Source organism: Bufo gargarizans, chromosome 2 (assembly GCF_014858855.1).
Source record: "Bufo gargarizans isolate SCDJY-AF-19 chromosome 2, ASM1485885v1, whole genome shotgun sequence".
Classification (NCBI taxonomy): domain Eukaryota; kingdom Metazoa; phylum Chordata; class Amphibia; order Anura; family Bufonidae; genus Bufo; species Bufo gargarizans.
The window spans coordinates 277,051,843-277,065,600 of NC_058081.1; the positions used below are offsets into that span (position 1 = coordinate 277,051,843).

The following is a 13,758-nucleotide window of genomic DNA, read 5'->3' on the forward strand; positions in this document are numbered from 1 at the left end:
ACATTCAGCTCCCTCCAGTAACAGGCAGTGCAGGCGGCAGCGCTCACTCATTGATGTCACGCGCCTGCACCGCCTAGTGGGAGGAGCAGGCGCGTGACGTCAGTGTAAGATAGAAAAGATATGAGCACTGATTTAAAGTTAACTGACGCAAAAAAAAGGCTCGGGGCCATTCAGGCCCCCTTACTGGGGTATCGTCTTTACCCCCCTGATGGCGGCCCTGGACATCAGCCACCATTCATCAGCCCCCCATGTCAGCCATCATGCTCCCATGTCAGCCATTAGCCCTCCATGTCACATTTCTCCCCCATGTAACATTTCACCCCCTCAATGTCACATTTTTCCCCCTCCATGTCAAATCACCTATGTCACATCAGCCGTCCATTTATGATTGTTGTTTGTGTAATAATTTTTTAAAAACACATTTATGCCGTGCACTACGGAAATCTGGCTGTGTGTGAGTCAGACTCACAGACACAGTCAGCTACAGTACCTGCTGTCGCCCGCCGCCGCTGCACCACTCGCCAGTCATACCCCCCTGGCCTGACCTCGTGACCGTGTTGCTGTGCCCGTGCCGCTCTGTGAGTGAGGGCCGGGGCCGCATGGCGCAAGCAACTCACAAGTAAGTGGTTTAAAAAAAAAAGTAAATTTTTCCGTCCTCCCCCAGGGTGCGCCCTAAGGCAGCCGCTTGGTCTGCCTTGTGGTAAAGCCGGCCCTGTGTATAGACAAGACAGGATCTACCATTTACAGTAGGTGATTGTCAAAGCTTATCTATTCTTTCCTTGTACAATGACTTCTGCACACCTAGAAAACTATCCCATAGAAGTCAACAAGGTCCCCTCCTGACCAATGACTCTATGGCTCATGAGGCTGCCTTAAAGCAATTTTCTTAATGCTTTCTAAATGCTTTTAAGAACAGCTCAGGCAAAATGTCTGCCCCTATAATCATGTTTAGCAATAGAAATAAAAATCTACAATCAGAAAATAAAAATATTTAACTGGCAGACAACCTTTTCGGTGACACATGTGGCTAAAATAACCTCGCCACTTGGTTTTGGAGGGGCCTGTTTGCCAGCCTCTAGCCTCGGGATTATGGCCCATATGCTAACTTTGAAGGAGAAGATAGACCGGCCGCACATCCTAAATCTGTGGAATTGTTTTGGGCAGCAAAGCCATGCTTGCCATGTTTTGGAAAAAAAAAGTGTGTTTTCTGCCTGTGAGTGATTAAGTTAATTTTGTTTGGTAATTGTGTCACAGGCAATGCCCATTGTATTTGTTGCTTGCGTCACAGACAATGCCCATTGTATTTTGTTAATTGTATCACAGGCAGAGGGGGGTTTGTTTACATAAGCTGGGAGTGTCTAACTGTACAATACTGTGTTGATTGGCTGTTGTGACTCTGTCCTGTGCTCCACAAGGTCCACGTGAGTGGTAACCTTGTGGGGAAAACTGTATATAATAAATGCCTTTTTGCTCATTAAAGAGACCTGTTTTACCCCTTCATGAAGTCTTGGCTCATGTTTGGGGGATGGGATAACTATACTCTTGGTGATTGCTATATCACAATACTCCCCTGAGTATAAGCTCCTGTAAGAGCTTGTTCCTGGTTCCTGCTCTCTGCATTTAGGAGAGGTTCACCCACTGGAAGCGGAAGCCCGGTCTTGGGTCCAGTGTGGTTGGGGGATGGCGAGACCCCAACCAAGCTGCGGTGGTTCGCGGGGTCTGTGGTGGTTACAGTGTCGAGCGGAGTGCTTGGAGCCCTCGGGAAGCACTTGGAGCAGCCATCAATGGAGGTACCTAGTTGGGGTGCTAGGAGATCCGTTACAACACATTTCATTTAAACTGCATAACCATTGTATAATGTTAGCGCCAAAATGTAATAATTTACTGGGAATAAATAGACCGTCCAATTTCCAATTTAGAAAAGAATCATGGGGAAAAAGCTAAAGGAATACATTTTTCTGAAAAAATCTAATTACTGAGGAGAAATTATTAAACATTGTAAGTGAATTATTCCCAAAGGTTTAAGCATTAGATGAAAGCTCCTTTGCACACCTCCAGTCCGTTATTTAAAATTAGAAGAGATATGCCTCATAGATAAATAGAAATAAAGTTACGACACATTAATTAGTGCATTGGGAATCCAACTGTTTAGTAAAATCGCTAATCACACATTCTTCTACAACTTATTGTTGTAAGTGAACTTTCAATAAATGTTTCACAATAGAGCAGTCTCAGACTGAGGTTCTTTTGCCTACACATCCCATATACATCTTCTCACTTTTTTTTGCAATGTAAATGTTGATGTTATCATTGCAAACAAGACAGATTATTAGTGATGAGCGAGCATGCTCCGCCGAGTACCGGATCGACTCGAGCATCGCTATGCTCGGCCTAGTACCACATGTGCTTGAGCGCCATGCTTGAGTCTCCTCCCCGCATGTTTGGCGCCTTCTAAGAAGCCAATATACATGCTGGTAAGTATTGCCATCACTGTAATGCCATTAGCCATGTTTTCTACTGGCATTACAGTGATTGGCTGCCCGCAACACATCATCAGGTGCTATATAGCACATGGTCACGTGGGTTCGGCTTATTGAGAGTCAGGGAGAGCTGCTGTTAGGAAGGAACAGGCAGTGTAGGGAGATTGGGGAAGCAAATTACTCTTTCTCAAGACATTTCAAAGACCTTTTAAGGACTACTGTGTGTGTTGGCAGCAATTTAAAGTGCAGATTTGCACTTTATTTAATTTACAAAAAAAAATCACTTCATTGGCTATCTTAATAGAAGGTGTCTGCAGTGACTTCTGACATCTGTGCAATACCTTCTGTGTATCAGGGGCATAGATAGGAAGAATATTTTATTGTCCCAGAATCTGACCACATTTTTGCTGTCAGCTGTTTAACCAATTAATCTCAGTGCTCTACATTAGAATACCATCTGTGCACTTCAGGACCATATATTGGGAAAAAGTGAAAATCAATATATATATACAAATTTCACTGATTCTGCACACAGTTTTCTTGTCTGCGCTAGAAACTATTTTTCGCAGCGCATTGCATTTCTATACCGTCTGAGTGCTTCAATCCCATATATTGGGAAAAAGTGAAAATCAATATATATACAAATTTCACTGAATCTGCACACAGTTTTCTTGTCTGCGGCAGAAACCATTTATCGCAGCACATTGCATTTCTATACCATCTGAGTGCTTCAATCCGATATATTGGGAAAAAGTGAAAATCAATATATATACAAATTTCACTGATTCTGCACACAGTTTTCTTGTCTGCGGCAGAAACCGTTTATCGCAGTGCATTGTATTTCTATACTGTCTGAGTGCTTCAATCCCATATATTTGGAAAAAGTGAAAATCAATATATATACAAATTTCACTGATTCTGCAGACAGTTTTCTTGTCTGCGGCAGAAACCGTTTATCGCAGTGCATTGTATTTCTATACCATCTGAGTGCTTTTAATCCCATATATTGGGAAAAAGTGAAAATCAATATATATACAAATTTCACTGATTCTGCACACAGTTTTCTTGTCTGCGGCAGAAACCGTTTATCGCAGCACATTGCATTTCTATACCGTCTTAGTGCTTCAATCCCATATATTTGGAAAAAGTGAAAATCAATATATATACAAATTTTACTAATTCTGCACACAGTTTTCTTGTCTGCGGCAGAAACTATTTTTCGCAGCGCATTGCATTTCTATACCGTCTGAGTGCTTCAATCCCATATATTGGGAAAAAGTGAAAATCAATATATATACAAATTTCACTGAATCTGCACACAGTTTTCTTGTCTGCGGCAGAAACCATTTATCGCAGCACATTGCATTTCTATACCATCTGAGTGCTTCAATCCGATATATTGGGAAAAAGTGAAAATCAATATATATACAAATTTCACTGATTCTGCACACAGTTTTCTTGTCTGCGGCAGAAACCGTTTATCGCAGTGCATTGTATTTCTATACTGTCTGAGTGCTTCAATCCCATATATTTGGAAAAAGTGAAAATCAATATATATACAAATTTCACTGATTCTGCAGACAGTTTTCTTGTCTGCGGCAGAAACCGTTTATCGCAGTGCATTGTATTTCTATACCATCTGAGTGCTTTTAATCCCATATATTGGGAAAAAGTGAAAATCAATATATATACAAATTTCACTGATTCTGCACACAGTTTTCTTGTCTGCGGCAGAAACCGTTTATCGCAGCACATTGCATTTCTATACCGTCTTAGTGCTTCAATCCCATATATTTGGAAAAAGTGAAAATCAATATATATACAAATTTTACTAATTCTGCACACAGTTTTCTTGTCTGCGGCAGAAACCGTTTATCGCAGCACATTGCATTTCTATACCGTCTGAGTGCTTCAGGCCCATATATTTGGAGAAATTGAAAATCGGTGTATATATACACATTTCACAAAATCAGCACCCAGTTTTCTTGTCTGCGGTTTAAAACTTTAATCGCAGTGAATTGCATTTCTGTACCGTCTGTGTGCTTCAGGCCCATATATTGGGAATAATATAGTCATAAATATAAACAACATCATAAAACCATGTCTGTACTGCAGATTACAATAATCTGTGGCTAAAATACTGTCCAAAATCTGTGCTGTTCTGTGTCATATACTGCCCTATATTGGAAAACTGTCTTTTGTGGACAGTAGAAAAAAACTGCATCACAACCAGTAAAAAATCCATAAATATGAAGAAGGAAAAAAAGGGACGGGGAAGTGGGCGTTATGCTGATGGTTCAGGCAGAGGTCGTGGCACTGGGCGAAATGAAACTGTCAGTGCACCAAAAAAAAGTTAAAAAAAAAAAAAGTTTGAAAAAAATCCACTCAGAATGCATTAGGGCTGGACGGATGCGTTCGGGGCCGCTTGTGAGAGCCTTTAAACGGAACTCACAAGCGGAGCCCCGAACGCTAGTGTGAAAGTAGTCTTAGCTAGGCAGCGCACAACAACACTGTCCAAGTCAGACCAGTGCGAACAGTTGGTCGGTTGGCTTGCTGACGATAATGCTTCCAGTCGGCTAAGCACCACCCTCTCTTCCACCAAGTGCAGCCTCTGTAGCCAAGAGTCTGGTCAGCCAACTCCTCGCTCAGATCATCCTTTCTCCCACCATGGAGAGGCCTGCCAAATGAGTAATCCCACACTCGGATATTCCCAGGAGCTCTTTTCAGCTCCACTATTACATTCGGCCCTCGCGGCTAGCATGCTTGAGGAGGGACCTGAGATATTGTGCCCTGATTCCCATCCTCTTGAGCCTTCACAGTCTCAAGAGATGACGGTGGCGAATGTCAATCATTAGTTCACAAGGTGGATGACGATGAGACACAGTTGTCAATCACTGAGGTTGTGGTTAGGTCAAGACAGGAGGATGATCAGAGTGAGAAAGTGGAAGAGGAGGTGTTGGACGATGAGGTCATTGACCCGACATGGGAAGGTGAAAAGCAGAGCGAGGAAAGTAGTACAGAGGGGAGGGATCTGCAGCACCGCAACAGACTGGAGGAGGCAGTGGGGTTGCAAAAGGGAGAAGTCGGCCCACACCAAACAGGCCCACAACCCTTACACCCTTACACATACCACTCCCTAAATCAACCTTAGCAAGGGGTAGGTGTTCCGCAGTATGGCGCTTTTTTTAGGAAAGTGCAGAGGACAAAAGAGTGGTAGTTTGCAACCTGTGCGGTACCAAAATGAGCCAAGGCATGAACACTAGCAACCTCACCACCACCAGCATGATCCGCCACATGGCATCCAAGCACCCTACTAAGTGGGCCAAACACCTAGGTACACAATCTGGGTCTGCGGGTCACTCCACTGCATCCTCTTCCCCTGTGTTATGTGCTGTCCAATCCGCTGTCCAAGGCGCAGGCCCGAATGCCTTTCACCCGGCACTTGGACCTTCAAATGAACCAGCAGCAACAACATCCACTTCCCTGTCCCAGTGCAGCGTCCAAATGTCCATACCACAGTCATTTGAACGGAAGCGCAAATACCCATAGACCATAGCACTTAATTGCCAACTTTCAAAATTACTGGCCCTTGAAATGTTGCCATATAGGCTTGTGGACACTGAGGCCTTCCGCAGCCTGATGTCGGCAGCGGTCCTTCAGTACGCAGTCCACAGCCACCACTATTTTTCATGGTGTGCCATGCCCGCCTTACACCAGCATGTGTCCCAGAACATCACCCTTGCCCTGACCAACGCAGTTACTGGGAAGGTCCACTTAACCACGGACACATGGACAAGTGCTGGTGGCCAGGGATGCTGCATTTCCCTGACCGCACACTGGGTGAATGTTGTGGAAGACGGGAGTGAGTCGTACCCTGGGATGGCACAGGTGCTACCCACGCCCAGGATTGTGGGCCCTACGTCCATCAGAGTTCAAGCTCACCGACTGTTGTGCAACGTGAGCACACGCTGGAACTCTACGTTCTACATGTTGGCCAGGCTTTGTGAGCAGCAGAGGGCAGTTGTGGAATACCAGCTGCAACATGGTCATCGCCTTTTGAGTCAACTGTCTCTATTCACAAGAGAGGAGTGGGCATTGATGTCAGACCTCTGTGAGGTTTTAAAAAACTTTGATGAATCCACACAGATTGTTAGTGGCGATAACGCTATTATCAGCGTTACCATCCCACTGCTGTGTCTACTCAAACGATCGCTGCTCACAATTAAGGACGACGTTCTGAATGTGGCAGACGAGGAAATAGGGGAGATCATTACACAGGGTGATAGCCAGACCATCCTCAGTTTGTCTTCTCAGCGCGAATCGGACCATGAAGAGGAGGAGGAGGAGCTGGAAACAGTTGCCTATGCTACAGAGGGTAGTACCCATGGAACTTTAATTCCATCTGTTCAGCATGGATGGGCAGAAGAGGAGGATGAGGAGATGGAGAGTCATCCTGATGTTGACATTGAAGTCTTGCCTGTTGGTACTCTGGCACACATGGCTGGCTCGTTGTTAGAATGCCTTTTCAGCGACGCTCGCGTTATACGCATTTTAGATAACACGGATTAATAGGGGTTCACCCTTCTCGACCCCCACTACAAAGAGAACTTCTCATTTCTCATTCCTCTGGTGGAGAGGACGAGCAAAATGGTGCAATACCAGAAGATCTTTGTTGGAAAATTGCTCCAAAATTTTCCATCAGACAACGTTAGAGGCAGAGTCCTTACTTCCTTAGGCAACCAAGGAAGGGAGACAAGGGGAATACACAGCAGTTCCAACAAAGGCAGGAGAACACTCTCCAAGCCATGGGACACTTTCATTACACCCCGCCAGCAATCTAACCCTGAAGCGCAGCCTAGTGGTACAAGGAGGGAAAAGTTTTGGAACATGGTGAAGGAATACATAGCAGACCGTTTCAGCATCCTAAATGATCCCTCAGTGCCTTACAACTACTGGGTGTCCAAGCTAGGGTGTCCACCACAAAAAAAATAGTATATGGTTTCTCGTCCTTCTCCTCCTCATCCAGATTGTCTATATTCCCTTAACTTTAATTTTTTTAGTAGGGTCAGCTCAACTGCAAGCCCTTGCCCCTAATGTTTTAGAGGGTCAGCTCAGCAGCAGGCCCTTGCCCCTAATGTTTTAGAGGGTCATCTCAGCAGCAGGCCCTCGCCCATAATGTTTTAGAGGGTCAGTTCAGCAGCAGGCCCTCACCCATAATGTTTTAGAGGGTCAGCTCAGCATCAGGCCATCGCATATAATGTTTTAGAGCGTCAGCTCAGCAGCAGGCCCTCGGCCATAATGTTTTAGAGGGTCAGTTCCACAGCAGGCCATAGCCCATAATGTTTTAGAGGTTCAGCTCAGCAGCAGGCCCTCACCCATAATGTTTTAGAGGGTCAGCTCAGCAGCAGGCCCTTGCCCATAATGTTTTAGAGGGTCAGTTCAGCAGCAGGTCCTCACCCATAATGTTTTAGATGGTCAGTTCAGCAGCAGGCCTTCGTCCATAATGTTTTAGAGGGTCAGCTCAGGAGCAGGCCATCGCATATAATGTTTTAGAGTGTCAGCTCAGCAGCAGGCCCTCGCCCCTAATGTTTTAGAGCAGGCATGCTCAACCTGTGGCCCTCCAGCTGTTGTAAAACTACAACTCCCACAATGCCCTGCTGTAGGCTGATAGCTGTAGGCTGTCCAGGCATGCTGGGAGTTGTAGTTTTGCAACAGCTGGAGGGCCGCAGGTTGAGCATGCTTATTTTAGAGGGTCAGCTTAGCAGCAGGCTCTCGCCCATAATGTTTTAGAGGGTCAGCTCAGCAGTAGGCCCTCGCCCATAATGTTTTAGAGGGTCAGCTCAGCAGCAGGCCTTCGCCCATAATGTTTTAGAGGGTCAGCTCAGCAGCAGGCCATCGCATATAATGTTTTAGAGCATCAGCTCAGCAATAGGCCCTCGCCCCTAATGTTCTAGAGGGTCAGCTCAGCATCAGGCCCTCACCCATAATGTTTTAGAGGGTCAGCTCAGCAGCAGGCCATTGCATATAATGTTTTAGAGGGTCAGCTCACTAGCAGGCGCTCGACCCTAATGTTTTAGAGGGTCAGCTCACCAGCAGGCGCTCAACCCTAATGTTTTAGAGGGTCAGCTCAGCAGCAGACCCGCACCTAAAATCTTTTACTTGGTCAGCTCACCTGCAGGCCCGCAACTCAATGTGAATGAGACCCTCCTTTATGTGATATACAGGTTGTATCGGAATGCCTCTCCATTGTAATTTTCGACAAGACTTGCACTTTATATATAAGTAAATATACAGGAAAGATTGTTTTCAATCAATTTTTTCCTATAAAATCGATTTTTAACTTTGGTTTTGTGCGTAAAACCTTAATTAGATTGTGGGGCTGGTGATCAGTTTAAAGCCTTTTAAGCAGCATCAGCAGTATGGTGATAAAAATGAGTGGCAAGCAGGGCCGGCGCCACCCATAAGCAGAGTAGGCCACCGCGTAGAGCGCACTCTGCCTGGGGGCGCCGACGCTCTGGATTCCGAATCCCGAGTACTATTAGCCGCCGCCGTGCCACGCCCCCTACTTGTGAGATCCATCCATCTAAGTGACTAACATCTTCTTCCAATTCCTAGACGCCGCCCGCGCCACGCCCCCTACCTGTGATCCATGTCTGACATCATCTGCTGCTCTGCATTAATGATCTGTGCCGGCTTCTTGACTCCTCCTGTTCGGCTGTTCCTTAGTTGCCGCCGCCGGCCGGATCATGGTGGATGTGCTGCCCCTGTTCAGTCGCTTCAGCGTGAGATCCCGCGAGACTGGAGGAGGTCACGGGTCTTGCGAGATCTCGCACCAATACACCTGATCCTATTGTCATATCCGGGGGACGTCACAACAGGAAGTGACGACTGAAGGTATTCAAATATTACGGGGGTAGGGAAAGATCACTAGACAAAGACACCCGCGGCAAGTACAGGAACAGGATCATCAGCGTCAGCGAGCGACACAAGTATGTACGGGGGGGGGGGTTTTGGCGGCAATTTCAAATTACATAATGGAGCCTGTGATTGAGTCTGTGCACTGTCTGTGGGGGCAGTTCAGTATTGGAGGCAATGTGGGGGCAATATTACTGTATGTGGGGGCAATATTAGTGGGGGCACTGGGGGGGCAAATTACATAATGGAGGGCACTGTATGTGGGGGCAGTATTACTTAGTGGGGGCATTGGGAGCAAATTACATAATGGAGGGCACTGTATGTGGGGGCAGTATTACTTAGTGGGGGGCACTAGGGGGCAAATTATGTAATAGGCAGTGTGCACTGTCTATGGGGGCAGTATTACTTAGAGGGGCACTGGGGGGCAAATCACAAAATGGAGGGCACTGTGCACTGTATGTGGGGGCACTATTAGTGGGGGCATTGGGGGCAAATTACATAATGGAGGGCACTGTATGGGGGGGCAGTATTACTTAGTGGGGGCACTGGGGGGCAAATTATGTAATAGGCAGTGTGCACTGTCTGTGGGGGCAGTATTACTTAGAGGGGCACTGGGGGGAAATCACATAATGGAGGGCACTGTGCAATGTATGTGGGGGCACTGGGGGGCAAATTACATAATGGAGGGCATTGTGCACTGTATGTGGGGGCAATATTACTTAGTGGGGGCATTGGGGGGCAATTTACATAATGGAGGGCACTGTGCACTGTATGTGGAGGCAATATTACTTAGAAGGGCACTGGGGGGCAAATTACATAATGGAGGGCACTGTATGTGTGGGGCAATATTAAATGTCAAGTAAAATGTTGCATGCAATAGGTGGCCGAAAAAGGGGGCGGGTAAAGGGGTGTGGTCAATGGGCGGAGTCATGGGGCGGCAAAATTACCTCTTGCCTAGGGTGGCAAAAATCCTTGCACCAGCCCTGGTGGCAAGGTTACATGGTGTGGAGATGGCAGCATGAGGAGGCCGCATAGTGGCACAATGCCTGAGTCTGGATAAAATACAGATTTCTTAGAAAGATGCAGATGGAATCTATCTGTGGAGCTGTATCACCGTCACCTGCAGATTAATTCAGACCAGCTTCAAAGAGTATATCGTTGACAATGGCAAAATACCTTGAAGGGCAACGAATACACCTACTTTATGGGCTATGCATCCTCTTCTTCAGGAAGCAACCGTTCTACCGCATATCAGAACCAACTTTTTTTCAGAGACGTGGATACCAACCGAGGAGACGACGACCCACCGCACATGCCGAGGAAGGGGCCACCGCCGACCGAAATCAGACGGGAATACAGACACGCTCGCAGGTAGGAATGCCAATGTGAACATTTCCTAACGAGCATTATCACCTGCTGAACTTACCGTTCTCTCAAAAGGCCTGTTATTTTGCCTGTATGGCACCCTCCGCTATTTTCCCTTAGAACAAGAGTTACAAAGATTCTATAGGTCTATTCGACTTAAAACGCACTTTTCTCAACCAGCTACTTCTGTGCTGCCGCCAATCACGACGACAACCACAGATTTATCAATTAAATAACTCAACCTGACAAATAAAAGTAGCTTTATGCCCCCGAAACATTATCACGCAGCAGAAGCCTTTATCAACCTAGTACAACAAGACATTAATAGCAATATCAAACAACTTAAAAGCAGGACCATACACACACCCCATAATCTAAAGAGTAAAGAACACATTGCACTCAATATATTAAGAGAAGACAATACGATCATTATAAAACCAGCTGACAAGGGTGGGGCAATTGTCGTTATGGACACCTCGGCTTACATATCTGAAATTAATAGACAGCTAGCCGATACATCTACTTATGAAAAAGTGGCTTGCAATCCCATCTTTCACATCAAAAAAGAAGTAAGCGCCCTACTTGATCATCACCTGTCTGCAGGTACTATTGATAAAGTCACATATACTTTTCTCACAATTTTAGACATTAACTAAAATACATAAAAATCGTACTAATCACCCAGGTAGACCAATTGTAGCTTCAACTGACTCCGTTCTGTCTCCAATTTCAATCTTTCTGGAAAAAGTTCTCACTCCACTGGTGAAACAAACACGGTCCTTTCTAATAGACACCACCCATTTTCTGCCAATTATTTCCAATCTGGTTGATATTACTCCTGATTCCCTCTTAGTCACACTTGATGTTAACAGCCTGTACACCTCTATCTCTCACGATAGGGGCGTCCAGGCTGTCTCATCACTTTTGGCCAGCTCAAATTATTCTCCAAATGCACAATCGTTCTGTGTGACATTACTAAAGTATGTATTACAAAATAACTATTTCATGTTTGGGGACGACTACTACAAAAGCGGGGTACCGCTATGGGGGCAAATGTAGCGCCGCCATATGCAAATACCTTTATGGCTAAATTTGAAGAGGATTTTATCTATCCTCATCCACTTTTCCAAACATATGCCAATACCAGGTACCAATACATAGATGACGTCTTCTGTATCTGGAAGGGGGACACTACATAATTATTTTACTTCTTCGATTATATCAACAGACAGGACCCAGACCTAACTTTCACCTCTCATGTTGATTTACAATCCATCGGTTTTCTGGACACCGTAGTCATTAAAACACAGACGGGCAAACTTACTATGGATTTACATAGAAAATCCACGGACCGCAATATATTACTCCACTATTCTAGCTGCCATCCTAAAAATACTAAACATTCGCTTCCCCACTCCCAGTTTAAACAAGTAGCTAGAATTGTTGAAGATCCGGTGCTCAAGAACCAGCGCCTGACCGAAATGGCACAAAAATTCCAAGAGAGAGGTTACCCCACCACACTTCTCCAACAGGAACTCTCCTCAGTTCAGTCTAGTTCCTCGACCATACCCAAATCGTCATCCCCGCAACGTGTTTCCTTGGTATTGACCTACCATCCATTTTCATCTAAAATTCAGTCAATAGTCAAAAAACACTGGCCCATTCTACATCAATCCTTTCCAAACGTTACTGAATTCCAACACCCTGTCCGCATGTGCTACAGGAGACCGGCTAACCTAAAAGATAAACTAGTACGTGCCGATATAGGTCCACTTAAACCTAGACTGAGACAAACCACTCTAGCACCCAAAAAAAAGGTACATATCCTTGCCTCAATTGTGCCCAATGTACCAATGTAATTAGAGGCAATAGAATCATACACCCACATTCAGGCAAGGTGTACCATTCTAGAGATTTATTTACTTCTTCTTTACTTCTGCAATTCTTCCTATGTAGTTTATTTAATTAGGTGCCCATGCGGACTAGCTTATGGAGGTGAGGAGATCGCATCTCAAAACATAAGTCTGACATTCGATGCCATAAAACTGAACTTCCCATCCCATGTCACTTCATCTCCGTGAAGCATCATATCAATCAACTTTAATTTCAAGTTTTGGAACACGTACCGATGGCAAGAAGAGGAGGTAACCGGATTGCACGTTTAAAACAACGTGAATCCTTTTGGATTTTCGAATTAAATACATTGTCACCATACGGGTTGAATAGGGACTTCGATTTTTGTGTTCTATAAATCCGGCCTGTATATAATTTATGGACTAACAATTCTCTATATTTCAATTTTATATATATAGGCCTTAAGTATACTACCTTGATTAATGTGGACTTGAGATGTAAGTGCTATATCTCAAAATATGTTTATTACAAGTATTGTTACTACATGACATTTAATACTAATAATATTCTCCTTTTTTCCTTTGCTTTTTACAGACAAAATGATCCCCACAGTACAACTACATGTAGTACGTGATTCCACATAGAATAGTCTGAATTTGGTTAATTTTATTATGTTCTCCTATATATTTTTATTAGTACTGTCTATATATATCCATATTCACTTTTCTATGCTCCCATATTCTCTGTATTGCCGTGTTGCCGAACATATCTAAGCTGTCTACATCGATTTGTATTCTAATAGTGCCTATCAATAGTACTTTCAATCCCCCCAGAGCTTATCCTACTAGCGTTATTTGCATTTGACCATTTCAAATATTATATTTCAATCCCAGCATAAGCGCCTGTTGCCAATGCCCTTAGTCGCTCCGTTTGAGCCTCCGCGCATGCGCGATGGCGTCACACGTTTTGTGACATCACGCGCACCGGCGCGATGACATCAGACGCACAGCGACACACGCCGAGTGCTCTATTTTTATCTCCTAGGATGCGGCCCACTTTTAATAAGCCACCCAGCGCACCAGACATCCTCTTTATCCAGGTACCCTTCATACAGACTGGCTTTACTCTCCTGCTTTGGCATTCT

The 13,758-nt window shown here is 44.9% G+C and overlaps 1 long non-coding RNA gene across 1 annotated transcript; it reads left to right on the plus strand.

Moving 5' to 3' along the window:
- Nucleotides 1-9,407: 9,407 nt before the first annotated feature.
- On the plus strand, nt 9,408-13,111 carry LOC122925666. The gene is made up of 4 exons (XR_006387638.1): nt 9,408-9,469; nt 10,668-10,766; nt 12,730-12,904; nt 13,073-13,111. It is a non-coding gene; the product is annotated as an uncharacterized LOC122925666 (long non-coding RNA).
- The last annotated feature ends 647 nt before the right edge of the window (nt 13,112-13,758 follow it).